A 27534-nucleotide genomic window follows, 5' to 3' on the forward strand; every position below is an offset into this window, starting at 1 on the left:
TATCATTGGCCTCAGTGATGACAGCTTCACATTTTATATTTCCAACTGCAATGTACCTTATAGATTTAAAAATATATTTATTTAGGTTATGCCAATAGTTATTTGCTTTCATGATACTCTACGCTATGGTTCTTTTAAATCAGAAGTGACACTGTACTTTAAAAATGAAACTTAATTATTATTTTACAGTAAACCTCATTTAGCCATGGCCATATTCACTTGCAACATGTGATATTTCTTGAAAACAACTGTATTATATAAAAGGAAGCAACAATTAAGCAATCCCAAATAAGATCAAATTGGTAGAAGCTAACGCTAAGGTTTATAGCCAATGAAGAGTCTACTAGGAGATAAAATTTCTGAGGCTTTTAGAGATTTTTTTTTCCCCTATAGTATTAGGGAAGTTCTTGAAAGATAATCAGACAGTGGTAGGAGTGAGAACCTAAGTGTTTTCTAGTCTAGGATGCCAGACATTTGTGGAGGGCATAAATTGTAGCAAAGTGAAATCCTGACAATATGTGCACTGTTGTCATTAAGAGTTCTTGCTTTTATTTGCCTGGACAATTTGGAAGCCAGTAAATAAATAGTCTAGGTTTTCTTTAAGCATCCTCAATGAGACAAGCAACAAAATACAATGTGGAAAAAAAAAGATTTTTTTTTTTTCCGAATCATGAGAATGTGTTCTTAACTAAAATAAAAAGTTACATTAAAATATCACTAAGCAACAGTCACATTATCCTATCAGGAGAAGTTATTGAATATTTCCTATTAAATTGTAATATCCCAAGCAAAAATGTTTGTGTTTTCAACATGAAATATTTATCTGGGCAAACAACTAAATACCAATGTTAACTGTCTAAGTGAAGTTTTCAGGGAGAGGGGTGCATTTCAATAGTGCATATTTCCTAACGGAAACATTCGTTTCTAGAATTATAGAAGCAGGAGTAATAAGGTTGCTTTTTTTTCTCTTCAAAGCTGTTGGGACTTTTATATTTGACATGGTTAGTGTTCCCCTGGGCTGACCAAAATATATTCTCTCCTGGTTTGTGACAATAACTGTTCTAACGGTTGGAAATCATTCTGCTTCTGTGGTAAACTCATGCTTCCGTACTTTTCAACCCAAAGTAGTCAAACATCATGTACAGGGGATGCTACAGTGCTCACTTTCACAGGCTAAATTCTGAAACACCTAATACAGCCCACATCTCATAAATCCCAATGGTGATTTTCCAGCCACTATTTTTAAATTTTGTTTTTGCTCCCTCCTCCAACCCTGTTCATGTTAGAATCACATTGCTGTCCTCCCTTATGTAGCTTTAGTATTGTTAGAGGTGTTTGGATAGCTAGCTTATCCAGGTAAACATGACGTTTGCTCATTCATTCAACAAATATTTTTGAATACCAACTTTTCTAGTTTCAGACACTACCAAGATAAATAAGACAGGATTCTGTGTGTGTGTGTGTGTGTGTGTGTGTGTGTGGTACGTGGGCCTCTCACTGTTGTGGCCTCTCCCGTTGCGGAGCACAGACTCCGGACGCACAGGCTCAGCGACCATGGCTCACGGGCCCAGCCGCTCCGTGGCATGTGGGATATTCCCAGACCGGGGCACGAACCCGTGTTCCCTGCATCGGCAGGCGGACTCTCAACCACTGCGCCACCAGGGAAGCCCAATAAATAAGACAGGATTCTTAACTTTAGCAACCATATGTCGATTCTGGTGTAGGAGATATATAATAAGGGGTATACAAATAAATACATATTTATGGACTCGTCTTCTCAGTTACTAAGAAGAGTCCCCAGCCTTGAGGGCTGGATGAAAATGTTTATGCTGATAATATGTTGAGCAGAAATTTCTGAGGATACATTTCTCTTTGTAAGAGTCAGTTTGCTTTTTCTAAGCCTCCACTTCATTGAAGGATAAAACATATACTGCTAAAGCAAAACTGTGAACCAGAAATTATAGGAAATGGCATTTGATCCTGAGTCTCGGAACATTTTATCATTAAGTTTAGTGAATCATTGTCCACAGCTCTTGGGGCAGGTGTTCCCATATTTTCTTGGCAATGCTCTGAATCCCCTCATGGGATGCACAAATCATGAAATATAAATAATTCAAAAACAAGTCTCAGTAAACACTTCCCCTTTCTTCTGTTTGGAATGTTAATTTCTTTTTTGAAGTTTTTTCTGTTTGATAGCAGGATGCAGTTTTGCTTGTTTCATTGCCGAAGACAGACTGGGAGAACTCAGTGAATGCCATATATACTACAAAGGTTGGAATTTCCAAATTAAAAAATACCCCGCAAAACTGTATCCAGTGTAGACAAGTTCTTCAACCTTTTTTATCTTTTAAAAATTACATTTTTTGATAAGATCTAAATTCAGCTTCTTTGCAAATAAAATTATATTTCTTCTAGGAAAATCATATCTCAAAACTCTCAGATAGGTAATTACCATAATTGTATTATACCTCTTTTATTACATAGTCTTATACATTTACATTATTAATCTATATATACATGTTTGTTGTATTTTTATTTTATTTTTCTATTCATAAAATGTTTTAAATTAAAAAGTGGAGGAGTTCTGTAAACATTAAAAGCCAGAGAGAAAACAAAAAAAATCTCAAACTGCAAATTTCTATGGAGCTAATAGCAGAAAACTTCCTAGCAGAATGTAGATCTTAGAACAATTCTGCAGTTTTGATAAGCATAAGAAATACAACTTTTTATTTAATCACTAATTTAGGTAATTTACCTAAGAGCTACCAATGGTTGTATTATATTCTAAAACTTCTAGAAACCTGATAATCTAATCTTTTCCTTAAAAATCTTTACAATTTGTTACAATTTGTACAAGTATGATTGGCACTGACAAATGAGAGAACGATGTCAAAATACCTTTCATAGCTTTGCAACTTTCTAAACCTGCTTTGTGGCAGTATTTTGATTACTTTTATTATCCTGACTCTCTGACAGTGAACTGAAACATGAGTAAGCAATTTCACCTTTGTGCCTTCGTTTCCATAGTGATAAAATGAGTAAATTGAGCTATTTTAACAATTTTATATCTGGTAAGCTAATTTGTTTGATTTTCCCCACTTTGGTTTCATTATCACATTAAGATATTGATGCTGTATTCATGTGTAAGTGCATATTGAGGTGTGTGCATATGTTGCCATCATGATAGTGGAACAATTTTTGAATATTTTCAGGATTATAGATAACTGAGTTCATTGTTTTGTCATTAAAAGTTCTACCAAAATTTCTCTAACACAGTTGGGAAGTGGATGATGTTACTGAGGTTATGCTTTTCCCATACATAACTAGGAGGAAAAAAGGGAGAGGGCAATTTTCCAAATGACTTCAATTTGAATAGGGAATAGAAGTCTGAATAAATGGCTGTCCCTTCCACATGGAATATCCTAACTTAAACAATATTCTGGCACTCATTTCAATCTGCTGTCCATTCGATTTGCTTGTCCTCAAATGATTTCAAATAAGTAAGGAAATCAAGGAAATAGAAAACATAATTAATTTTGAATTGGAAAGCATGTGTATGGAAGGCATCATCTAAGACTAGGATTGAACAATGAATGGGCATTCGAGTCTGTGACAATTCTGTAAGCCTTGCGTATAGTGCAAACTCCTTAGACTAGCGTGCCTCTTAGACCCCTTTGAAAGCTCCTTGGTAATGATTTTTTTTTTCTCAATTTTTACATGGTTTAGGATGACTATTTCCAGAAAGGAAACCTCAGATAAGACCATATCTTAATGTTATTATTCAACTACTTTATGATACTACAGTGAGATTATCCTCTAAGAAGATTATTCTCTGTCCCAGTTTTTCTGTGCCAAGTTATCTATGGAGATGATGGTTACATTAGACAAAGATGTGGAAAGACAAACAAATAAACATGAACAACAATTAAAAACCTACTTGCTAGATGACCACTGAGCCACAAAAAAGAAGAGGGATTTCCTGATAAGTGGTTTAAGGATTCTGAAAATTTGCTATTTTTAAAAATGTATGTAGATTCCATATCCCAGCATGGCTATTAATGAGAATAAGATAAATTTCATAAACTTTGCTTCCCCTGGGATGTCCATGCAGCATGTACTCTAAAGCCAAGTTTCTTCTATTAGGAAGACGCTAATTTGGATGAAGATAAACTTTAACGTAATTTTCCACAGAGGTTTGAGGAAACTAATTGAGGGCAAAATGTATTGAAAATATTGAGTGATTATATATTTAGAGTAACACATTCACTCAAGTATAAGTACAATAAAAATAAAATGGAACAAATGACAGAATGGAGAATAGTGCCTAGCGAGGGCTCCTGGCTCCCAGTATAATGCTCACAAAATATTTCATGGGCATTTTTTTTTTTTTTTGTAAATAGCAAGAAAACTGGCATTTACATCTCCCAACACAACAGAAATCTTTATTTTGTGTCCTGACTTAAAAGAAGGTGTTTCTGATATATTTTATTTCTGATTTTAATCTTGGGCTGTTTAGTGTTCATTTGCTGTGGTAAGGAGACGACAGGGTAGTGGGATGTGGTGGCATGGTATAATTAATCTTCTTTGTGCCTCGAAAGCAGAGGTTACTTGAAAATTGATGTATACATAATTTTTAATTAATGGAGGTGGTAATGGAAATAGATCTAAAATAACTGCTTTAAAAAAAAAGCATGGTAACAATTGTGTCAATTTAGTATTCGACTGCACTGCTCTCTTCCATACTGTCTCCCTTTTAATATATTTTAACTGCATGTTTTCTATGGCTGGTAAGTTTGAAGCACATTCTCACTTCGCTCTGAGTAATTCAGAAAAGGAAGTTGCTTAGCATGGATAATGGAGAGGCATTTAGGATGGCAAAAAGGCCTTGGCTTGGATCCAAGTGCAATCAATCTTCATCTGAAGCTATGTGGTCTTCACCTTCACGCTATGGCTCAAGTTAGTTGATTCACATCCTTTTTCCCCCCTTGCTCCTTTCTCCTTCTTCCCACTTCCCTTTTTTCTTCCTTCCTCCCTCCCCTCATCCCTCCTTCCTTCTTTCCTTCATACCTCCCTCCTTTACTTTCTTCATTTTTCTTTCTCTATGAATCTTTCTCTTTTTCCTCCTTTTAAAAACTTACTTTCACCTGTGACACTCCATTCTGTCGCTGAGCATTTAGTGCAAAAGTAGCTCAACTGGCCAAGGCCAGCTGGCAGGCAGGGCTGAATGGCTTTCAGGAAGTAGAGACAGTCATTCCAGTGCAGAAAATCCAGGCAGATGCAGGGGAGACACTGTACTCCATTTTCATTGTTTTCTTGTACTTCCACAAAGGTCTCCACATATGAAATATGGTGATAGAAATGATAGGAGAGTAGGTAGAGCCAGAGCCCAAAGGAAATTACATGCCATTTTTCTAGTTTTTCTTGAAAAAGTTATGAAACCATTGTAGACGTTTGCAGTTTAAAATACTTATAACAGAATATGTGTAATTCCAAAAAGTTAGTTCCAATTAAACCCTGATGTTATATCATCATGTGTGCTGGACTCCAGATGCTAACTGAAAGCTGGTACACTACCACCACAATAATAACGATAAACAGTACCAATATTAATTTTTACCACACTACCTTTTATAGATGCATCCTCATGTGTATAATGAAGATGTTAACAATATCTTCCATGGAGTGATGGTGTGAAGGATTTGCCCAGCATCTCACAGATTCTGTCAGAGGTAGTGTCTAAATCTCAGGCTGCCTTTATCCAGCTATTCAGCCCTTAATTGGGTAGCTGCACTCTCTTTCTCTAGCAGATAGTAAAATGTAATTGTCCTGCACCATTACTCAATTACGCAATTTAATTTTTTTCCCTAAAATATTTTTATCATCTCACTTTCATACATTCTTCGTTTTTTAACACATGTGAATCCTGGAGCCGATTAACTGATAGTAAGCCACAAGAATGCTAAAACTGTGGCCTGAGTTAATCACAACCATTGGGCTGCAATTTGTTTGGTTACATAAACACAAAGTTTTTACTTCTCTTCTGAAAATCATTGATTTTCTACTAGGCAGTTAAGATATTCAAATAAATCTCAGATTATCTGATGCCTGAGAAAAATTTTTTCCCTCCAAGGTACATTCAGAATATATTGACTGTTTGGCTTCTGTGTTAAAAAAAAGTGAATTACCTTCTTGTTTCTTCAATAGTTATCACCTTCTTTCATCTCGGTGTTTGCATTTCTGTGTGTTTCCTAAAGCAAGTTAGCAAGCAAACAAAAAAAATTTTACTTGTGTATAGTAATTACAGATTGTGATTGATAAAAATAAATGCTGCTTTTAGGTTCAGCCTATTCTCTTCTTGCAGGTGAAATTAGGCACAGGGTTTAAGCGCAAAAAGTTTTGCACATTAATTTAAAAGAATACATTTACTATACCCGAGTATGTGTTCGACTTTTCACTAGCAGCTTCTAACAGTAAGAAAGACATTCTTATTCCCAGTTCAATCATCCAATCTTTTCTTACATTTAGCAACAAGTATTTTACAAATGTAACTTAACTCTATAAGAATTTTCAGAAAAGTGTAACCAAACCTAGGCTTACCTCTCTACTTTCCTTACAATCTACTTAAAATGAGTCTACACTCATTGTGGACTCTTCTTGGTATAGTTTAGTGAATCAGTTTCAGACTTTCTCTCAGCTGACCTCCCTGTGGTCTTTGACACTGATTTTTCTCAGTGACTTATAAAATTTTCTGAACTATGCTTCTTTAACACACCGTTCTGTTCTCTTGTGACTATGTATTTTGAGACTTATCCATAAGTCTCAAAAGGTGGAGATTCCTCTTCCACCTACTCACCTAGTAGGAAATCTCCATCTTTTTCCCCATGTCAGGCTCCTCTTCTCCCTTTACATATTCTTGGCAGGAGTCAATTCCATCTAGTCAAACTGCCTGTTGATAGTGAAACACAACAAAAATGCTTTAACTCATATTTCCAAAGCAGACTTCTCTTCTGCAGTCCAACTCCATGTTATTTGTGTCAGCCTACTTGCAATCTTAACCAGAGTAGCCATGGTTACCTCTAACTCAAACTTGCAAATGTATGTGTGTATGTATGTGTGAATGTGTTTGTATCTCCTAACGAAAGTGGATCTTCCCAGATGAGTTTATGGCATCTTTCAGGAAACAAAAACAGCAGTGATAAATTTTTCCTTTATCCTTAATGTCATGAGTACTAAGAACTGTCATTTTTTTGGATCCAATAATAGCTGTAGATTTGAGGGGTTTTTTTTAAGTTTTAATGATTTCATTTCTGGATCAAGAATTGTATCTAACTTGTCTCTTATCTTTGGTGATGTTACTTTCAAATTCACCTCCACATAACTAAAAGAATTTTAAAAAATTGACATTTCATATTGTCACACAGATTTCAACCATTCAGTAGTAATCCCATGCTGATGAGAGAGACTCCTAGTTTTGTTGTATACACAAGGCTCTTCATGATCAGGCACTTGAATGAGTCTCTTATCACACTTTTATCATATTCTAGATTCAAGAAAAGTGAATGATTTGCAGCTCTTTGGATGTACTGTTTTTTCCCCTTTGCTCATCTGTGTCTGTTCTCATAACAGACAGAAAGGAGAAGCATTTATCAATTGTCTCCCAGCTTCCATTAGTCAAGTATGGCCCACGTGCATTACTTACGGTCCTTTTGAGTGGCTCGTGTGGGAGTGCCATGCAGATTTATGGCAGCAACACACCTGAAGGAGTCAGAGAAGGTGCTGGGGTTGCTGATAAACAAAGGGCAGGAAAAAAAATTTTGTAGCGGAGGCCTGAGCAAGGTGCTCTCCGATTTTACCTGGGATAGGCTTGTCACCCAGCAGGGGCTGGAAAAAGAGAGCATATGAAGTTTTATACAAGAGGTGTTCAATACACCATATTCACATTTCAAGACTCAACTCACTATATCCCTATAATTATCTTTCCTGTGTCTTGTCCTCATGCTCTCATGTGCTACCACCACACATCCCTGACATACTTCTATGACTGATGCCATACTGTAGCCATAAACTTAATTTTCTATTTCCTATACTATGATCTGCTTGAGTGAAATGAGGTCTCTTCACTTCTACTGATACCTCTAGTGCATGTTGATATTTGGTAATAGATCAGATCTATTGATTTTATTTAACTGATGCCAAATATTCTATCATACGGATATGTTGTATAATATTTATCCATTTCCAGTTAATATACATTTCAACTATTGCTATGTTTCATTGTTTCAAAGAATGCTACAGTGAATACACAATGATTATTTTTTTTATTTTATTTTTTTATTTTTATTTTTATTTTTTTGCGGTACGGGCCTCTCACAGCTGTGGCCCCTCTCGCCGCAGAGCACAGGCTCCGGACGCGCAGGCCCAGCGGCCATGGCGCACGGGCCCAGCCGCTTCGCGGCATGTGGGATCCTCCCGGACCAAGACACGAACCCGTGTCCCCTGCATCGGCAGGCGGACTCTCAACCACTGCGCCACCAGGGAAGCCCACAATGATTATTTTCTAAGCTCTAGTTTTCTTTTTCCGTACGTAAGCATATGGAAATTAAGAATACTTTTTAAATTACTGGGACTTGTATTTCTTTTGAAAAAATTGTGAAACAAATGCATTTTCTAGCTGTTAACAGAATATAAATTCTCCTATTTAGAGAAGCCTTTTCAGTACTTATGGTTAGCTAGACGTTTTCTGTATCTTATTCTGGCTCCGTTTATTTACATGTTAACTTGCTACCCTTCCTTCTTAGTGTATATAACATTTAAGTTACTGATCACATTGCTCTATTTATAATTTTAATCTGCTTAAATATTTCTTGGTCCTTTGCCCATTTTGAAAAGGACTGTAGCCAAAACCATCATAATAAAACATATCCCTCTTTGTTCAAAGACCAGCTTATGTCTCTGCATTAATTTTCTTTTTTCTCTTTCACAGATAATTAATAGAAATACTGGGAAATGCTTAACTTTACTTCAACCTATTAGAAGTTTATTACCCTTGTGACTCATACATCACAACCACCAAAAATGCATAAATTGTAAAATTGACCAGAGTAAATCTTCCCTTCAAGGACTGCGACTCCCAAATCTCCTAACAGTGTTTTCAGACTGCCCTCGCTAATAACTGTTTCCCACAGAGCAAAAAGCTTTTATGTATTACAAATGCTGCACCTGTTTTTCTTAGAGGCTAGATTCTCAAACTTTCAATTCTGACATGCTTCAGGTTGCTGTTCTCTGATAGACTCATTCAGTGCTCTCACTTCATGCCATTAATATGAAATGTTCTGTTTTGACATTCAGTCATTTCAGAAAATGGGCATTTGCTTCACGGAATAAAAATCTGTATCTCTAGAGATCTGCATTAAAAAAAAATATAAGTCAGGATGTACTAGAGTACTGCTTATTTAGCAAACTTCCTAATTTCAGTGCGTTATTGAATAGACTTTCTAATGGTAAGAATAGGCACCGTTCTCATTTTTCTTATGCTCCATTTCTAGTTCGGTTTCTTCTCATCTCCCACTTGTGCTGTTGCACATATTTTCTGGACAATGTCTTGCTTCTAATCAATCTCTTTACATTTGTTTTTTGCTTTCCTACATCCGAAGCTAACCCTTGACATCTTCATCCTTTGCTGCAACAGGGACAGTGGTGTTCAGCGAACATTCCATTTGCTGCCCCACATTTGAAATGCAAAATTGTAAATAGAGCTATGTGATCAGAAACTTAAATGTTGTATACACTAAGAAGGAAGCGGGGCAAGTTAACACGTATATAAACAGACCTATATTGCATGTAGGTAGGTCCTCATGACTAGTTCTGGCTAATGGGCTACCCATGAAAGTAACAGAGGGTACTTCAATGGAAGCACGGAAGAGGCCAGTTCCTTACCCTACATTTGTCCCTTTTCTTTCTTTCTCTCTCTCTTTTTCTTTTTGGCTGTGTATTGTTCCAAATATTTAAAAAAAAATATATTTTATATTGGAGTATAGTTGATTTAGAATGTTGTGTTAGTTTCAGGCGTACAGCAAAGTGCTTCAGTTATACATATATTCTTTTTCAGATTATTTTTCCATTTAGCTTATTACAGAATATTGAGTAGAGTTCCCTGTGCTCTACAGTAGGTCCTTGTTGATTATCTGTTTTATATATAGTAGTGTGTATCTGTTAATACCAAACTCCTAATGTATCCCCACACACACACTTTTCCCCTTTGGTAACCATAAGTTTGTTTCCTAAGTCTGTGAGTCTGTTTCTGTTTTGTAAATAGGTTCATTTGTATCTATGTTTTTTTTTTTTTTTAGATTCCACATATAAGCGATATTATATGATATTTGTCTTTGTCTGGCTTACTTCACTTAGTATGATAATCTCTAGGTCCATCCATGTTGCTGCAAATGGCATTATTTTATTCTTTTTATGGCTGAGTAATATTCCATTGTATATATGTACCACATCTTTATCCATTCCTCTGCCAGTGGATATCTAGGTTGCTTCCATGTCTTGGCTATTGTAAATAGTGCTGCACTGAACTATGTATCTTTTCAAATTATGGTTTTCTCCAGATATATGCTCAGGAGTGGGATTGCTGGGTCATATGGTAGCTCTATTTTTAGTATTTTAAACCTCCATACTGTTCTCCATAGCGGCTGTACCAGTTTATATTCCCACAGTGTAGGAGGGTTCCCTTTTCTCCACACCCTCTCCAGCATTTTTTGTTTGTAGACTTTCTGATGATGGCCGTACCGGTGTGAGGTGATACCTCATTGTAGTTTTGATTTGCATTTCTCTGATAATTAGCGATTTTGAGTATCTTTCCCTGTGCTTTTTGGCCATCTGTATATCTTCTTTAGAGAAGTGTCTTTTTAGGTCTTCTGCCCATTTCTTAATTGGGCTGTTTGTTTTTTTGATACTGAGCTGCACAAGCTGTATATATATTTTGGAGATTAATCCCTTGTCGGTAGTATCATTTGCAAATATTTTCTCCCATTATGTGGGTTATCTTTTTGTTTTGTTTATGGTTTCCTTTGCTGTGCAAAAGCTTTTGAGTTTATTTAGGTGCCATTTGTTTATTTTTGTTTTTATTTTCATTACTCTAAGAGGTGGATTCAAAAAGATATTGCTGCGATTTATGTCAAAGAGTGTTCTATGTTTTCCTCTAAGAGTTTTACAGTACCCGGTCTTACATTTAGGTCTTTAATACATTTTGAGTTTATTTTTGTGTATGGTATTAGAGAATGTTCTAATTTCATTCTCTTAAATGTAGCTGTCCAGTTTTCCCAGAACCAATTGTAGACACAAAAATTCTCAACAAAATAGTAGCAAACCAAATCCAAAAATACATTAAAAGGATCATACACCACAATCAAGTGGGATTTATCCCAGGGATGCAAGGATTTTTCAGTATCAAAAATCCTTGTGATATACTACATCAACAAATTGAAGAATAAAAAGCATATGATCCTTTCAATAGATGCAGAAAAAGCTTTTGGCAAAATTAAACACCCATTTATGACAAAAACTCTCCAGAAAGTGGGCATAGGGGGAACCTACCTCAACATAATAAAGGCCATATACGACAGACCCACAGCCAACATCATCTGTCCCTTTTCTAGATGATACCTGTTCAAGATGGGGAGCCTGGTTCCCTGAATGACCTTGCCCAGTACACGACAGCACATAATAAAGGAGAAACAAAATTTTAAAACTGTCTGCTTTGTTAAGTGCCTCACATATAGAGAATACACTAGCCTGTCTCGGCTAATGAGCAATTACGGCTCTCTAGAGCCTTTTGGTAAGAGATTGAAACGTTGTTTAACTTGTCTCTCAAAGTCTTTCAGAATCAAACTCCACTTTACTGATTTCATAGAACTCCAGATAATCTCTACTCTAGATAATTTAATCTATTCAAATTCTTCTATATTTTACTATATCTAATATTATTATTATTTTGTTTTATTTTTACTGTGTTATTCTTTTGATCACAGTCTTTCAATGATTCATTATTGTTTCTACCATAAACTTCTTTATAGGGCTTAATGAATCCTTTATGTTCTGGCTTTCTTCAGCCACATCTTCTGCCAGTCTTCTCTTTATGTTTTTTTTTTTTCCAGGCTGGAACAACTGACACAGTTTCCCACCTTTATTTTGCAAACTCCTTATCTGTAGGTCTCCACCAAACAGGTAGTTACTCATGGAAGATTGTTCTTATCTCCAGGTTGAGACCCTTCCCATATACTCATAGGGGATACTGGACTTCCTCCTCAGTAACTCTCATTACACTGTATTTTCATTGCCTAGTTGCTTCTTTACACACCCCACTAAGCTGTAAGCACTGACTCAGTCTGTCTCATTCCTGTGTGTTCTTACTGGCAATCACAAGCTCTGACACACAAAGGGAACACAGCAGGGTGTTGAATCAAAATATGTTCCCCATGATGTGGAAGTCTGTTCCTCTTTCTCTAAATACTTTCTCATCCCAGTACATATCCCATCGCTTCCATGAAGCCTTCTGTATGATTATAACCCACACGATTCTGTCATTTTGAGGTGTTCTCTTAGAGTACACCCCCCATTTGATCACCACCCATTTTTAGCACCCTTTTCTTCCTCTTGTTTTATTGCCTAAATATTTCTTTTCCAAGTGTAATCTTTGAAAACAGGGACTATTTTGAGTAAATTATTTATGGTATTCAGCAGAAGCTTTACCTTGAGCCAGGCACTATGTTTGGATAAGTATGAATAATGAAAAGGTCTGATCGCAGGGCGTTCAGAATCTAAAAGACAGGACAAAATGTAAACAGATAAATAGATGGCAATAGTTTTATTTTTATATTTACCTGAGCAACTATCTGTGTGCCAAGAGAATATAACTGCTGAAAATGATTTAATATATGACAAGGCATAGAAAATGTCTTTCCAGCAATAAAGTGAAATTATGGAAAATATAATTATCCACATTGATTGTCAGTCCTAGTCGAGTGTGGTAAAACTCCAAAGAATAATTATGTTCATAATTCCTCACTTCTGTTTCCATAATTTATAAGAAAGAAAGGAAGGAAGTCCCATTACTTCTTACTCATCTCCTTTTCTTTAATTATTTCTCCTCTACTGTACTATTCTTACTTTTCTTCCTTCCTAATTTGCCATTTCAAACCTGTGCAGATTCTACTCTCTCTCTCTCTCTCTTTCTCTCTCTCACACATACACAGACACAGACACACACATACACACACACACACACAGTCTGATTAGCTCGCTAAAATATTTACCTAAAGTCTTCTCTGTTATTTTTCTACATCTCACATGATCTTAGTCCAATCAAAATTATGTGGACATCAAAAATAGTGACATTCTTACTATTTTTACTTGTTATCCAAGATTGTGCTGAATTTCTCAGTAGATGAATTTGTGATATTTTAGATGATTTAATTTTCAGGGATATGTTGATACTAAGCAGAGATAGATATCTACTATTTAATCAACACTGGGATAGTTACAAGAGAAAGATGTAAAGTAAGGGCCTCACTGAACTAATGAGGAAAGAGAGGTGGCAACTAAGCCAACAGAAAAGTAAAAAGCCCAATTTATTTGACATAGACTCTATTTAAAGAAAACCTAATTTTATGTTATGAATATTCACCCTCCCATCGTATTCTGCACATGTGAAGTTGCTCATAGTTTTAGTTATTTATTCCTCACTTTGTTCTAAAAAGGATTTAGGAGAGCTTATGAGGATATTTAAAATATATCAAAGCAACATAATTAGAAATAGGTGAGAAAGTAGAAAAATAACAAGACTAGCAACCTAAAGTCAAACCAGAAATAGAAAAAAATATAATAAAAGTATCGTTTAGTGAAAATTTTACACATTTACTATTGTTTCTAAGATTTTAAGCAACCCATGTTGAAGGAATTTGGTAGGTTATTACACTGACAATATTTAGGCTGTAAAAAAATGAACTGTTTGGAAGAGATGGTCAAAAGAGGTGGGATATTCTCTTGACAGGTCTCAGGAAATGCATTGCCATCCATGTTCTCAACCAACTTGAGATAACAACCGTGGTGAGTTCCTTAAAGCAGTTCTTTGTAGCATTCTTCTGTAAAAGCTGATGGTATCATATTAAATTAGATTTCAGTGTAAGGCACTATTTTGCCACTCTGTAAGAGTGGGTAGGGATGGAGGAGCAACAAGATGTAGTCAAATATGTAACTTTATACTGATTTGGCTGAATTATTTGTACAGATTATAAAATATTGAGTGCCATAACTTGGTATCATGTTCTTCATTTAAGCCTCAGTATAATTATTTCAAAGTTACTGCTACCCATTGTCTGTGTAAAAATTTGGCTAAGATTTCTTGGCCAGAGAAATCAAGACCCACCTGATCTAACAGATATTCCAATTACTAAGTCTGGAAAGAAGAGGTAACTACCTAAAAGACTCTCACACCTCCCTTGCCTCTGGTTGTGGAAAATATATACAAAGGCTACCAACACTTAGTAATGACTTTTAACAATCCAACAAATAGAAACAGGGGAACAAATGTGTCTGAGGGTAATAATATGAGTAGAACTACAAAGAAAGGTGATTTATACTTAAAAACACCAATGTAAAATAATACACCTTTTTTTTCAAAAATTTCACAGGTAAGAGAAATGCCCTTTCAGGATTTTTTTTTGGGGGGGGTTATTGCCATATTTTTATTTATATTAATATACAGATGTTGTGAAAGCTGGAGGTTTTGGCAGGGAATCACCAAATTTAGAAATGTGGGAACTGAGTTTTACTTCTAGCCTTGCAGTTAGTTCACTTAATTATGTTGTATCTATCTCCATGATACACCATGTAATGATCATTCCAGGGTTTCCTCACTCCAAAAATTTTATGACTGTATTGTCATGTTGATTGAGTTATTGGTGTTACAAAAGATTCCCACCTGATTACTATGTTCTATTATGCATAGTCAAACTAAAGAATTAAAGTACAGTATAAAGAATACTTTTAAAAAGAATTAATCGTCTTACTAAGTTGCCTATTGATAGTCCACAGTTAATAAGTATGAAGGGGCAGAGACATTCTCTTTTATGTGACAATCAGCGTTCTGTGCTGAAACAAGGCTCGCCATTCTTTGTGTAGTCTCTGCCTGAAAAGTAACCCCTTCTCTAGTGGTTCTCAGTCCTGAAGGATGATTTGAAAGGTGTAGCTTAGTGAGGAATGGGAGCCCCAAAACAGTGATTGTGGTGTCTGTTTCCTAATGCTCATTTGGCCACTCACTCATTTCATGACATTAAACAATTTCCTCTTGCCTTTGTGAAAACCAGGTCCTCTATGGAAAATCACAGATTGAACTGAATGTTTGTTTTATGATGTGATAAACTGTGTGTTATTAACTATAAAGCTCATTATAGGAAAAGTGCTTGGAGAACACACTCATTTAATTAGATATTTATTTTGCCTCGGGCATGTTAATAATCATGTCATCCAAACTTAGCAGTAACCATTGAATAAAGTAGAAATGCAGCCATTTTATAAATTAGACAATGAGAAACGTATTTAATATCTCCAAGCATCAAAGTTATGTAGCTAGTGAGTGGGTGAGCCAAGACTTCAACTTAGGTATCGTGTTCTAAGCTCCCTACACTTACCTTAAGATATGTTGCCATTCACTGACATTTTTTTCTATTATAACCCAAAGCTCTTTACTTCTAAAGCACCAGAATATCCTCATATTTCATCACGTTTCTAATTGTAGATATTTGTTTGCTTAGAACACGAAGTTAACTATTAAAATTCTAATGATAAAGAAATGATAGTTATTAGATTGGGAACTATAATGTCACTCTGAATTGTGTTTGATATTCTGATAATAGATAATGAATTATAATTTCACTTGGAAAGAATTCAGTGCAACTCCTCATTTAATGAAATGGCTACTTCTCTGTGTGACATTTCATTACAACACCAGAATCAAGGGCTTAAGAATTTCTTTTTCCTCCTATTATTCAAGAAATATTACAAAAATGCACTTTCAGTATCATTAGGGGGGGGGTTCTCAATGGTGAAATACTGAAAGCATTTCCACTAAGATCAGGAACAAGACAAGGTTGCCCACTCTCACCACTCTTATTCAACATAGTTTTGGAAGTTTTAGCCACAACAATCAGAGAAGAAAAAGAAATAAAAGGAATCCAAATCGGAAAAGAAGAAGTAAAGCTGTCACTGTTTGCAGATGACATGATACTATACATAGAGAATCCTAAAGATGCTACCAGAAAACTACTAGAGCTAATCAATGAATTTGGTAAAGTAGCAAGATACAAAATTAATGCACAGAAATCTCTGGCATTCCTATACACTAATGATGAAAAATCTGAAAATGAAATTAAGAAAACACTCCCATTTACCACTGCAATGAAAAGAATAAGATATCTAGGAATAAACCTACCTAAGGAGACAAAAGACCTGTATGCAGAAAATTATAAGACACTGAGCAAAGAAATTAAAGATGATACAAATAGATGGGGAGATATACTATGTTCTTGGATTGGAAGACTCAACATTGTGAAAATGACTCTACTACCCAAAGCAATCTACAGATTCAGTGCAATCCCTATCAAACTACCACTGACATTTTTCACAGAACTAGAACAAAAAATTTCACAATTTGTATGGAAACACAAAAGACCCTGAATAGCCAAAGCAATCTTGAGAACGAAAAATGGAGCTGGAGGAATCAGGCTCTCTGACTTCAGGCTATACTATAAAGCTACAGTAATCAAGACAGTATGGCACTGGCACAAAAACAGAAATATAGGTCAATGGAACGGGATAGAAAGCCCAGAGATAAACCCATGCATGTATGTTCACCTTATCTTTGATAAAGGAGGCAAGAGTATACAGTGGAGAAAAGACAGCCTCTTCGATAAGTGGTGCTCGGGAAACTGGACAGGTACATGTAAAAGTATGAGATTAGAACAATCCCTAACACCATACAAAAAATAAGCTCAAAATGGATTAAAGATCTAAATGTAAGGCCAGAAACTATCAAACTCTTAGAGGAAAACGTAGGCAGAACACTCTGTGACATAAATCACAGCAAGATCCTTTTTGATCCACTTCCTAGAGAAATGGAAATAAAAACAAAAGTAAACAAATGGGACCTAATGAAACTTAAAAGCTTTTGCACAGCAAAGGAAACCATAAACAAGACGAAAAGACAACCTTCAGAATGGGAGAAAATATTTGCAAATGAAGCAACTGACAAAGGATTAATCTCCAAAATTTACAAGCAGCTCATGCGGCTCAATAACAAAAAACGAACAACTCAATCCAAAAATGGGCAGAAGACCTAAATAGACATTTCTCCAAAGAAGATATACAGATTGCCAACAAACACATGAAAGAATGTTCAACATCATTAATCATTAGAGAAATGCAAATCAAAACTACAATGAGATATCACCTCACACCAGTCAGAATGGCCATCATCAAAAAATCTAGAAACAATAAATGCTGGAGAGGGTGTGGAGAAAAGGGAACACTCTTGCACTGCTGGTGGGAATGTAAATTGATACAGCCACTATGGAGAACAGTATGGAGGTTCCTTAAAAAACTACAAATAGAACTACCATATGACCCTGCAATCCCACTGCTGGGCATATACCCTGAGAAAACCAAAATTCAAAGAGTCATGTACCAAAATGTTCATTGCAGCTGTATTTACAATAGCCAGGAGATGGAAGCAACCGAAGTGTCCATCAACAGATGAATGGATAAAGAAGATGTGGCACATATATACAATGGAATATTACTCAGCCATAAAAAGGAACGAAGCTGAGTTGTTTGTATTGAGGTGGATGGACCTAGAGTGTGTCATACAGAGTGAGGTAAGTCAGAAAGAGAAAGACAAATACCGTATGCTAACACATATATATGGAATCTAAGAAAAAAAAATGTCATGAAGAACCTAGGGGTAAGACAGGAATAAAGACACAGACCTACTGGAGAACGGACTTGAGGATATGGGGAGGGGGAAGTGTGAGCTGTGACAGGGCGAGAGAGAGGCATGGACATATATACACTACCAAACGTAAAATAGATAGCTAGTGGGAAACAGCCACATGGCACAGGTATATCTGCTCGGTGCTTTGTGACTGCCTGGAGGGTGGGATAGGGAGGGTGGGAGGGAGGGAGACGCAAGTGGGAAGAGATATGGTAACATATGTATATGTATAGCTGATTCACTTTTTTATAAAGTAGAAACTAACACACCATTGTAAAGCAATTATACTCCAATAAAAATGTTAGAAAAAATAAAAATAAAAATAACTAGAGATAAACAGCGAAAGAAAAAAAAATATCATTAGGGTGTACTTAAACTACGGGGTGTTACAAGATCTTATCTCTGGGATAATGTCTGCATTAAAGAATCTATGTCGGGCTTCCCTGGTGGCGCAGTGGTTGGGAGTCCGCCTGCCGATGCGGTGGACGCGGGTTTGTGCCCCAGTCCGGGAAGATCCCACATGCTGCGGAACGGCTGGGCCCGTGAGCCATGGCCGCTGGGCCTGCGCGTCCGGAGGCCGTGCTCTGAAGCGGGAGAGGCCACAACAGTGAGAGGCCCGCGTACCGCAAAAAAAAAAAAAAAGAGTCTATGTCAGCTCAGCCCTTCCTCTTCTCGGAGAATAACAACAGAAAGCATAACTAAAATGATCTTTAAGGTGGCAATAAAAACTTTTCTTGCTTCACAATTTCTCATTGTTGGTTTCTTTTTCGATGAGCTCTTAGAATTCCTAAACTAAAACTTTAAGAAATGAGAGAAACACTTCCCCTCACTTGTTAAATCGTATTCCAATATGTTTCTTTCCTTCTCACTACTTGTACACAAGAGAGTGAACTTAAAAGAGGTCTGCATTTAAATCTCTGTATTTCTAGCCAAAATATGGGGGACGTCTCTATTTACAAAGATCCTTAATTGAAGGATTAGGAGATGTGAAATCCTTGGCAGAGAATATTTTATGAAAAGCCGTGTTAGTGAAGGTTATGACTGTCTTTCTTGGGCAGAAATTTAATGGTGAGGAGTTCGTTTGAAGGTTAAAGTCCTTGTTGGATTAATTTATTTTCCGTATCCTTGAAGTAGTACTATTTGCTTGGGAGCAGAGGAGAAGAGGGCTCCACACATGCAGAGTCTTGATAATTACTGGCATATTTAAACATCTATGTTTAGATGCAGAAACATTCCTGAAATATTCATGCAGGCGTGGCACCATTCACTTCTCATGACTAATCTGCTTGAGAGCCAAGATAGGCAAGTCAGCCCTAATGTACCAACTTGCGCTAAGCCTCTTTTCTATCATATTTTACTTACTTCTGGGCTTGTCAAGTATTTATTACAGCATGGGAGTATTGCAACAGGTCTGCATTTCACTCTCCATAATGAGAAATCCCTAAGGGAAATCTTCATTGTCTTTTATGGCTGGAGAGCAATTCATCTTTCACTTTTTGCAAAGTATCATTATAAAGTCCTAAATGCAGTGAAATTTAAAAAAAAAAGAAAAGAAGTGTAGTCCAAAATACTAAATATAAAAAACATATGTATAAAGAAACATCAAAAGGCCTGAATGTTTTATTCAGGGACAGCTGCGTCAACTTACTATATACTGTCTACACAAACATCCTCACAAGAACCTGGTTAAACATGGTTTATTGCTGTCGGAACACAGCCAGACCAGAGTGAGATCACATCTCTGGAAAAATAACAATCTTCATTTCTTCAGCAGGTGTTTACTGAGCTTCTACTGTGGCCAGGCACCCTGTAATGGTTGGTGAGAATTACAGAGATATTTTTGAACTGGATTCTGCTTTTATATAACTTACAGCCAAGAAGGACCGATGTACCATTTTAAGGTAGAAAGTGATGCATGACTCAGGTGAGGCACTAGAGAAGTGCTGTCTATATTTAGGAGAGGGCTTGGGAAAAAGTTAATGAAAGAGACAATACAACATATTTTTTAAAAGACCCAATAGAGAAGGAAGCTTACATAATTCCCTTATCAAGTAATATAATTTTAAAATGAACCGGCAGGAAGATATATGTGCATTTAAGCAAGATGTGCACTGGACCTTTAGGTCATTGTAAGAGCAACATGATTCCAAATCACTGTGTGCAATTTGGTTGTGTGATTTCATCCAAACTGTGTGGATTATGATGATAATAATAACAACCTGCCATGAAGAGTGCAGTTAGCTGATAGCTTCTGGGATCCACTGTAGCACTCTAGCCCAGGCCACACCCATCCCAGCAGCTCCCAGCCAGTAATGGCACATAGTCAGGTAGTAGAGCATGGTCATTTCTGCTCGGTGCAGGACTGCTCTTGGGCTGTCCTTGTGCCAAGGTTCCCTGAGGGGCTGACGAAACATTCTCAGAGCTGCACCATCCTCTGAGTCTCTTCCCATCTTTTCCCCTTCCCTCATTCCTTTCATGTTGTAGTCCGAAAGCTCTCCTAGCCCATTCCAGCTCCTTCTCTCTTGTACCTTACAGGGGCATCAACTCCCCTCCCCCCAAATATCTTGGCATCTGCCTTCTGGAATATCCAAACTGACTATAGTTGTTACATATGTAGTCTTCAAAAACAGGTATTAAACAGTGGGGCTTATTTTCAATCACACTTTACTCTGGCAATGTGGCCAGAAAAGGCTCACATCTCAAGTGGATCATTTACTAGCTGAGGAGCAGCACATGAATGACTTGAGGCTCCAGCCCTGTGGGTTCAACTCAGCAGGTCTGTGGTATGAATACTATTTTTATTTCAACAGGCAGTCCAAGTGATTCCTTATTTAGAGGACTGTAACTTTGAGGAACTCTCCAAACAAGTCCCTTAACTTCTTAGTCTATCATCTGTTTTCCCTGGTAGACCTGTCGGAACACAGCCAGACCAGAGTGAGATCACACCTCTGGAAAAATAACAATCAAAAATAACACAGAAGAAAAGGAAGGTTAGTTGTTTTGCCTATTTTCACAAAGCTGGCAATGGTGAAAGTGGGATTTAAGTTCCTTTCTGAATAGAGTATCTGTGTCCTTAAAAATAATTTAGTGTTCAGAAGGAAGCTATTGTGGTTCATTTTGTAGTGAAATATCATTTTGAACTGCCGTAATCACTTTGGACATACTTCTTTTATTTATTTATTTTTTGGTAAACTTAGATTTGCACATGTTCAGTTCAAAAGGGCTTGTTATAGAAATATATTTTTGTGCTCGATTTGGATTTTTTTCAACAGAAGCGTCAGCGTGTATCTTCCTGGCAGAACTGCCGTTATCTTCATTCCATATGCTCTAGTTTTACCTGCATCCTGATCCCCAGGTTAAAAGAAAAGCCCATGGGCGTGATACAGCATAGGCTCTTGTTGCTGTGATGATTTCCATTGTTAAATGTAGTTCTTGCTTTTCCTTGGAAGGTTCTTCAATCAGAGTGGTGCACTGATTCCTTAGCCTGATATTGAAGGCCTTATTTCCCACAATGCTCAACTCTATGTCTAACCTGTGTGACTACAACAACAGACTTTTGGTTATTCTTCAAAACATCTTCTACCGTTAAGCTTTTTCACAGAGTCTTTTGGCTTGAATACACTATTTCCTACCTCTCAAAACTTTTTCATTAACAGCGCTTTCTCCTTCTAGACATTTTAAACTAGGTGAATAGGGCATGGAGGGTAGTGGAAGAAAGCCCTACACATGCCTCAAGCTTCTGTTAGATATATTTTCTACCAGAAGCCTTCAATGACTCATTGATACTGCTGTGGTGTCCCTACTATTAGCTCCGTAGCCCAGAAAGAGAGACCCTTAAGGGCAAAGGTGTGTCTATTATAGCACCTCTCACATGGTATAAAGGCATTCAATAATTTTTATTGTGAAATAAATATCAAATGATTTTTATTGTAAAAATGTCTATTTGCATCTCTAACTTTGAGTCTCTGGAAAATTAGAATTTGGTCATTTCATCTTTGAATCTCCCTCCTCCAGCAGAGTCTCTCACATGGTGGCTGCTCAATAAATTCAATTCAATTTAATTAGGAAAAGTAATATATATGCTAAATGTTATTATCAGTTGTAGACAGTGAAGTATAATGGGAAGAAAATATTACATTGAAATTTCATTATTATCTATATCCATGAATTAAAATAGCCACAACACTATTAAGCATTATTGCCATTTTGTGTTAAAGAATTTCATTTTGTTAAAGATTCCTATCCTTCTATGTGAAAAGTGCCATCAACTAAACCTTGTCATGAATTGCTGTTCTTCTTCCATCATTAGATATTAATAGTCACCCAAAGGTTTTTATAGCCATACCATTCATTGGAATTGAGCAGGGGAAATCACCCAGAATAGCATTAACCTCTTGGACCTCTTTTAGTATCTCCACCCTTAGGGGTAAATGAATTCCCTGGAGTAGTTGTTTGCAACTGGTCAAATTCACCAAGAATTGTAAATTCTCTGGATGACATCTCTAGAGTAAACTTTTCTCTAAATAATACCTGTGTAGCCCAGCAACAAGCTAGACATATTTGTGTGGCATTTCCACCTTCATGTATACATAGCATACCGTAGCATGCCCAGTCTTTGAAAAAGTGTTTGGTAAAATACAAATTTATTGGAAAAAAAAATTAAAATGTCACTCATCACTAGTTTTAAAAGAGAAATATTTATAATAGCTGGAAGTCATAATTAGGATTATAACATTTGGGGGTATAGTGTGTTTGTAGGCAGATGTGAAATCAACGTACAGTGGTTGAAGACAAAGAATGTTTCTCCTCTAGGCATTTCTACAAAAGAAGAAAACAACAACACTATATAGTGTCAGTGTCTCCAGGCAGTTAACATAAGATGAAGATTTAAAAAGAACATGAGAGAGAACAACGTTTCATGAGTCAGTGATGTTTCTTGGGGGACTCAGGCTGCAGAAACAGAATATGAACTTCATTTGAGGCTTGCTATGTCTGACCATGATTTCTCTTTTGCCTCTGCACATTACCTTGTAGCAAGTTGCACCATAAACGCAATGACTTACAAGAAGCAAAGTGACACATTCTTTTTATAAAAGAAAGAAACTCTGTAAAGCTAGAACTGGGAATATAAAACCAAAGTACTCAGCAGATAAACTACAAGTCATTTATCACTACTCTAGGATTTTGTACAAGGAGAGGCTCCAGAGCTCATAAATGTGGCTAGACAATTCCAGTGATCTATGCGGCCTGACCAACACCTTTCTGAAATCTGAGGATCATAAGTTAGAAGACCAACCAGAGTGGAAGCTCTAGGTCTGACCTTAGAAAAAAAGCAGACATAAAACAAAATTAAAATGGCAACGGACATGGTGGTAAAATACTATTCATCAGAGGTTTGTAGAATTAAATGAGACTGTCATTGGAGTGGAAAGATTCAAGTTTAAGTGCTTTTCATATTTGAAGAGGCATGAAGTTGACATCCTTGAGTCCCTTTGAATTCTCTCTGATTTTATTTAATGACATTCCAGGCTTCCATAATCTTTCCTCTGTGTAATCATTAGGATTGGCAAAGATTGAGGACCAGGACACCCCAAATCCAGCAAATGCCAAATTAAATATTGATAGTAGGTAGAAATAAACAATCCCAAACTGACTAGCTTGGAGGAGGACTTTGATTCATTTTTTAAGGCCATAGGTCACGACAAAGAATATCTATTAGGCGTTTCTCAGAATACATGAGTTGTAGTTTATCTTCCTTGCCCTGCAATTCCATGCATCTAGAAAGAAAGGGCCAGTGGGCTTTATAAGTCATCTGCTCAAAAAAACTGTTTACTTCACTGATGGGGATATTGAGGCCCAGAGAGCATAAGTGAATTATATGCTGAAAGTTGGAGTAGACTTAAGCCAGGAATAGATGCCAGGTGTCCACACGTCACTATCAGAAAGAACTATCCAAGTTTATTTGTTAGTTTTACTCATTTTTCCAAAGAGAAGTTGATATGAATTCTAGGATTCCTGGCTATTTCACAGAATAGGATCTTTTTTAATTCACTTACCATTTTTGAATGAATGAAGGAATCCCTTAGCTTTTAAAATATTACTGATGCCATAGAGGAAATATATTAGTGCTAGGCACTGGGTAGATAGAGATGTATATGTCAAGAATATTAACCAAAAACTGGACTTTATTCCAATGCCACCTATTAATGGGTTTAATTTCTTCCATTTCTAATAGCTTATTAGCTGCTGTACGGATTCAATGGGATGTCTTGAAGTTATCAGCTTCCTGCCGATGGCCAAAATGGTCTCAGGAGCATCAGTGGAGGTCTAAATGAAGGTTGACATGTGTTTATTTACAAAAGCTGACACAACTTTGGAGGAAAGGGTTTTGGTACTGATTTGCCTCTTATAAACTATGTGATTTTGGGTACATTACATCTTCTCCCTGAACCTTGGTTTTGTCAATGTTCTCCAGGTACTTTCACATCAAAAGAACAGTTGATAACTCCTTGAATTTATCATTAACAGTTGACTGAATGATAAGAATTATAACTAAAGATGTTGAGCAGATGACATTTATAAGTTGAATTATTTTCATTGTGAATATAATTATAGTTGCAGGTCCTTGAAATACAAGAACATTTCACTAATTGCTTATTATATCGTGGTGTTAATGGGCACCAGGACCAGGGCTTTTCCTTTTATTGGCCACAGAGGCAATGTTTCTCTGTTATTCCCTTGCATTGCTATATTGAAGGACATGGGACAGTGTTATTACTACAATAAGAGCAAATTATGTACACTATGAAGTGATCCCTAGACTGAAAATACAGACAGCTGAATTCTAGTATGAGTTCCAGTGTTTAGGAGAGCTTGAGTAAATTACTCGAAATCACTGGACCCCAGTTCCCACAGTAGTAAATGAGGTTCTTGTGCCAGATTACTTCATGGCTAGAGAACTTCAGTTTACTTCCATCACTAGGGTATTCCTTACCCTGGCCAGCCAGGTAGGCTGTGAAGTGGGAGTAAAATGTGAGTTTCCTTTCTTTATGACTTGTATTTTAACATCCTCTGGTATACTGTGTGGAGGGGTATTGTGAGAGTTCACCCCAGTACAGGACACTATCATCTGTTTGTGAGGCCAGCAAGGGTGGAATTACATGCCACGTATTACCTTTCTTGCAGATCATGCTAACTGCTAGACTTTTTCTAGGTGCCAGGTGTCTTGGCATAATGATGAGAATGGTTGCTCCTCTATAATGTGTTGGGGGGGGGGGGTTAGGATGTGGGAGGAGTCTAGGGTGAATACCTGGGTTCTGTCTTGAGATTCATCATATATATCATTTATTAGGCATCTACTGTCTTCCAAACACTCTGCTATATATACTATTGTCTTTGAAAATAATATACCTATTAAACAGTAATGGAATATTAGTTCAGTTATATCAGTGAGAAAACAGTAGTTAAGAGAAAATAAGTAGCTGATGTTCAAAGAAGTTTTTTAATTTGCATAAGATCATTTATGAACAAATCAACAGCTCCAGAATTTGAACCTGCCTCTTACTGTTCCAAAGCCTATCTCTGAATATACAGAGGACAAAATGCCATAATAACATTAAAATCAGTAAAGTCTATTTCAGATAGTATTTTGTGAAACACCTTAATTTTACCAATGAAGTCACTCAGTTCCAAAGAAAGAGAAAGGTTTATTTTCCCAAGGCCAGCAAACATCAGCCCTAGAAATAGACAATCAGAATTCCTAGCTACCAAACTAATACTCTTCTCACTAGAGAGAGATTTTTTTCTCAGCATTATATTATAGTTTTCCTTTTTTCCCCAGTATGGAGGGTGCTTATTCTATGAGTTTGCAGATGATGACATCAAGAGAAATAGGGGGGAGTGTTTACATTGATTGAGAATATATTTTGTGTGTGTTTTAGATGAGTCAATTCTGCCTTTTAATCCTCCCCAAATCATGATGTGGCAGAGGCAGACAGGGATGCTGAGGTCAGAGGTTACTTGACTTCCCAAGAGTGAGAGCAGAACCATATTGGTTTGACTAAAAGGCTCTTTAGATAAAACACTTTGGAAAGTTTAAGTTTAAATTTTTAGTTAAATTTGAAATGTTAAGCAGTTGAACTAGAGGATATATTATGTCACTCATTATTTGTTACATTTTATAATGCCCATCAAGTTCTTTCATCCTCATTTTCCTCCCAGAAGGCAAGAATAATTTCTTTGAACTAGTACTGCTATAGTTTTGTTGTGAGTCATTCTGGGTGTGTAAATTCTGCATGTTTGAATAGTTTTTAAGCTGCTGCAATCTGTACTGATGATTCTGTCCTGTCATAGCTCTAAAACCATGAGAATAGCAGGAAATGCAATTCCTTTGACTTTCTCTAATGCCTAAATAAGAAATGACCATTCACAAAATTGTGAAATTTAATTGTTGCTTGAAAATAATGATATGAGCTTCTTGATGTCACCATAAAGATATACTTATAGTATCTTTATTGTTTTGATTTTAATATAATGCAGTACATACTTGGAAATGAGTTTAATGGATTCAGGCAGAGAAGCTTAAATTATTCTTATTCAGACTAGAACCAAACAAGGGAGGAAGGGGGTTTAGATAGATTAAATAGATGGTAAACTGTTAGAAAGAGTTCTACTAACTTTTTTTTTGAGGGGGGGGTTGGAATTTTATTTATTTTTAAATTTTTAAATTTTTATCAGAGTATAGTTGATTTACAATGTGCTAGTTTCAGTTGTTTTAGCACAGTGAATCAGTTATACATATACATATACACTCTTTTTTTAGATTCTGTTCCTATATAGGCTATTACAGAGTATTTATTGAATAGAGTTTCCTGTGCTGTACAGCAGGTTCTTATTAGTTATCTGTTTTATGTATAGTACTGTGTATGTGTCAGTCCCAGTCTTCCAGTTTATCCCTCCCTCACCTTATCCCCTGGTAACCATAAGTTTGTTTTCTATATCCAGAGTTCTACTAACTCTTAGCAAGGATTTAGGCAGTCAACTATAACCTACCAGGCAGAGAGAGAAAAGTTGCTTCCCTAATTTAGAGAAGGAAATAGATGGATGTAATTCAGTATCTTGGATAGTTTTCTGAAAGTCAAAACAAACAAAAAACACAGCAGGAAAGAGAAGCTCTACTGAAGGTTTTCATATTCAGATCCCACTCTGAATGCTCAATCTATTGATTCCCTTAGGACCAGTTTTTTTCTTGAGAGCAAAAGCTGTAGGCATTTGGCTCTTTGGGGATTGAGTGGCATTTTTTCATGTGAATAGATGTTGTTAAGAAAAACACGCTCTAAACTCAGTTCTTTTTGCTCTGGTTATAGTAAAGCTGCATATCATAAAGACTATGTGTAAATATTTTACAATAAAAAGTATATAATATAACTTGTTTTGCTTAGTATTTAAAGAACTCAGAATAATATGGTTTAATGAAAAAGCAATGT

The sequence above is a fragment of the Grampus griseus genome (assembly GCF_964374135.1).
Source record: "Grampus griseus genome assembly, chromosome: 19".
Classification (NCBI taxonomy): Eukaryota; Metazoa; Chordata; class Mammalia; order Artiodactyla; family Delphinidae; genus Grampus; species Grampus griseus.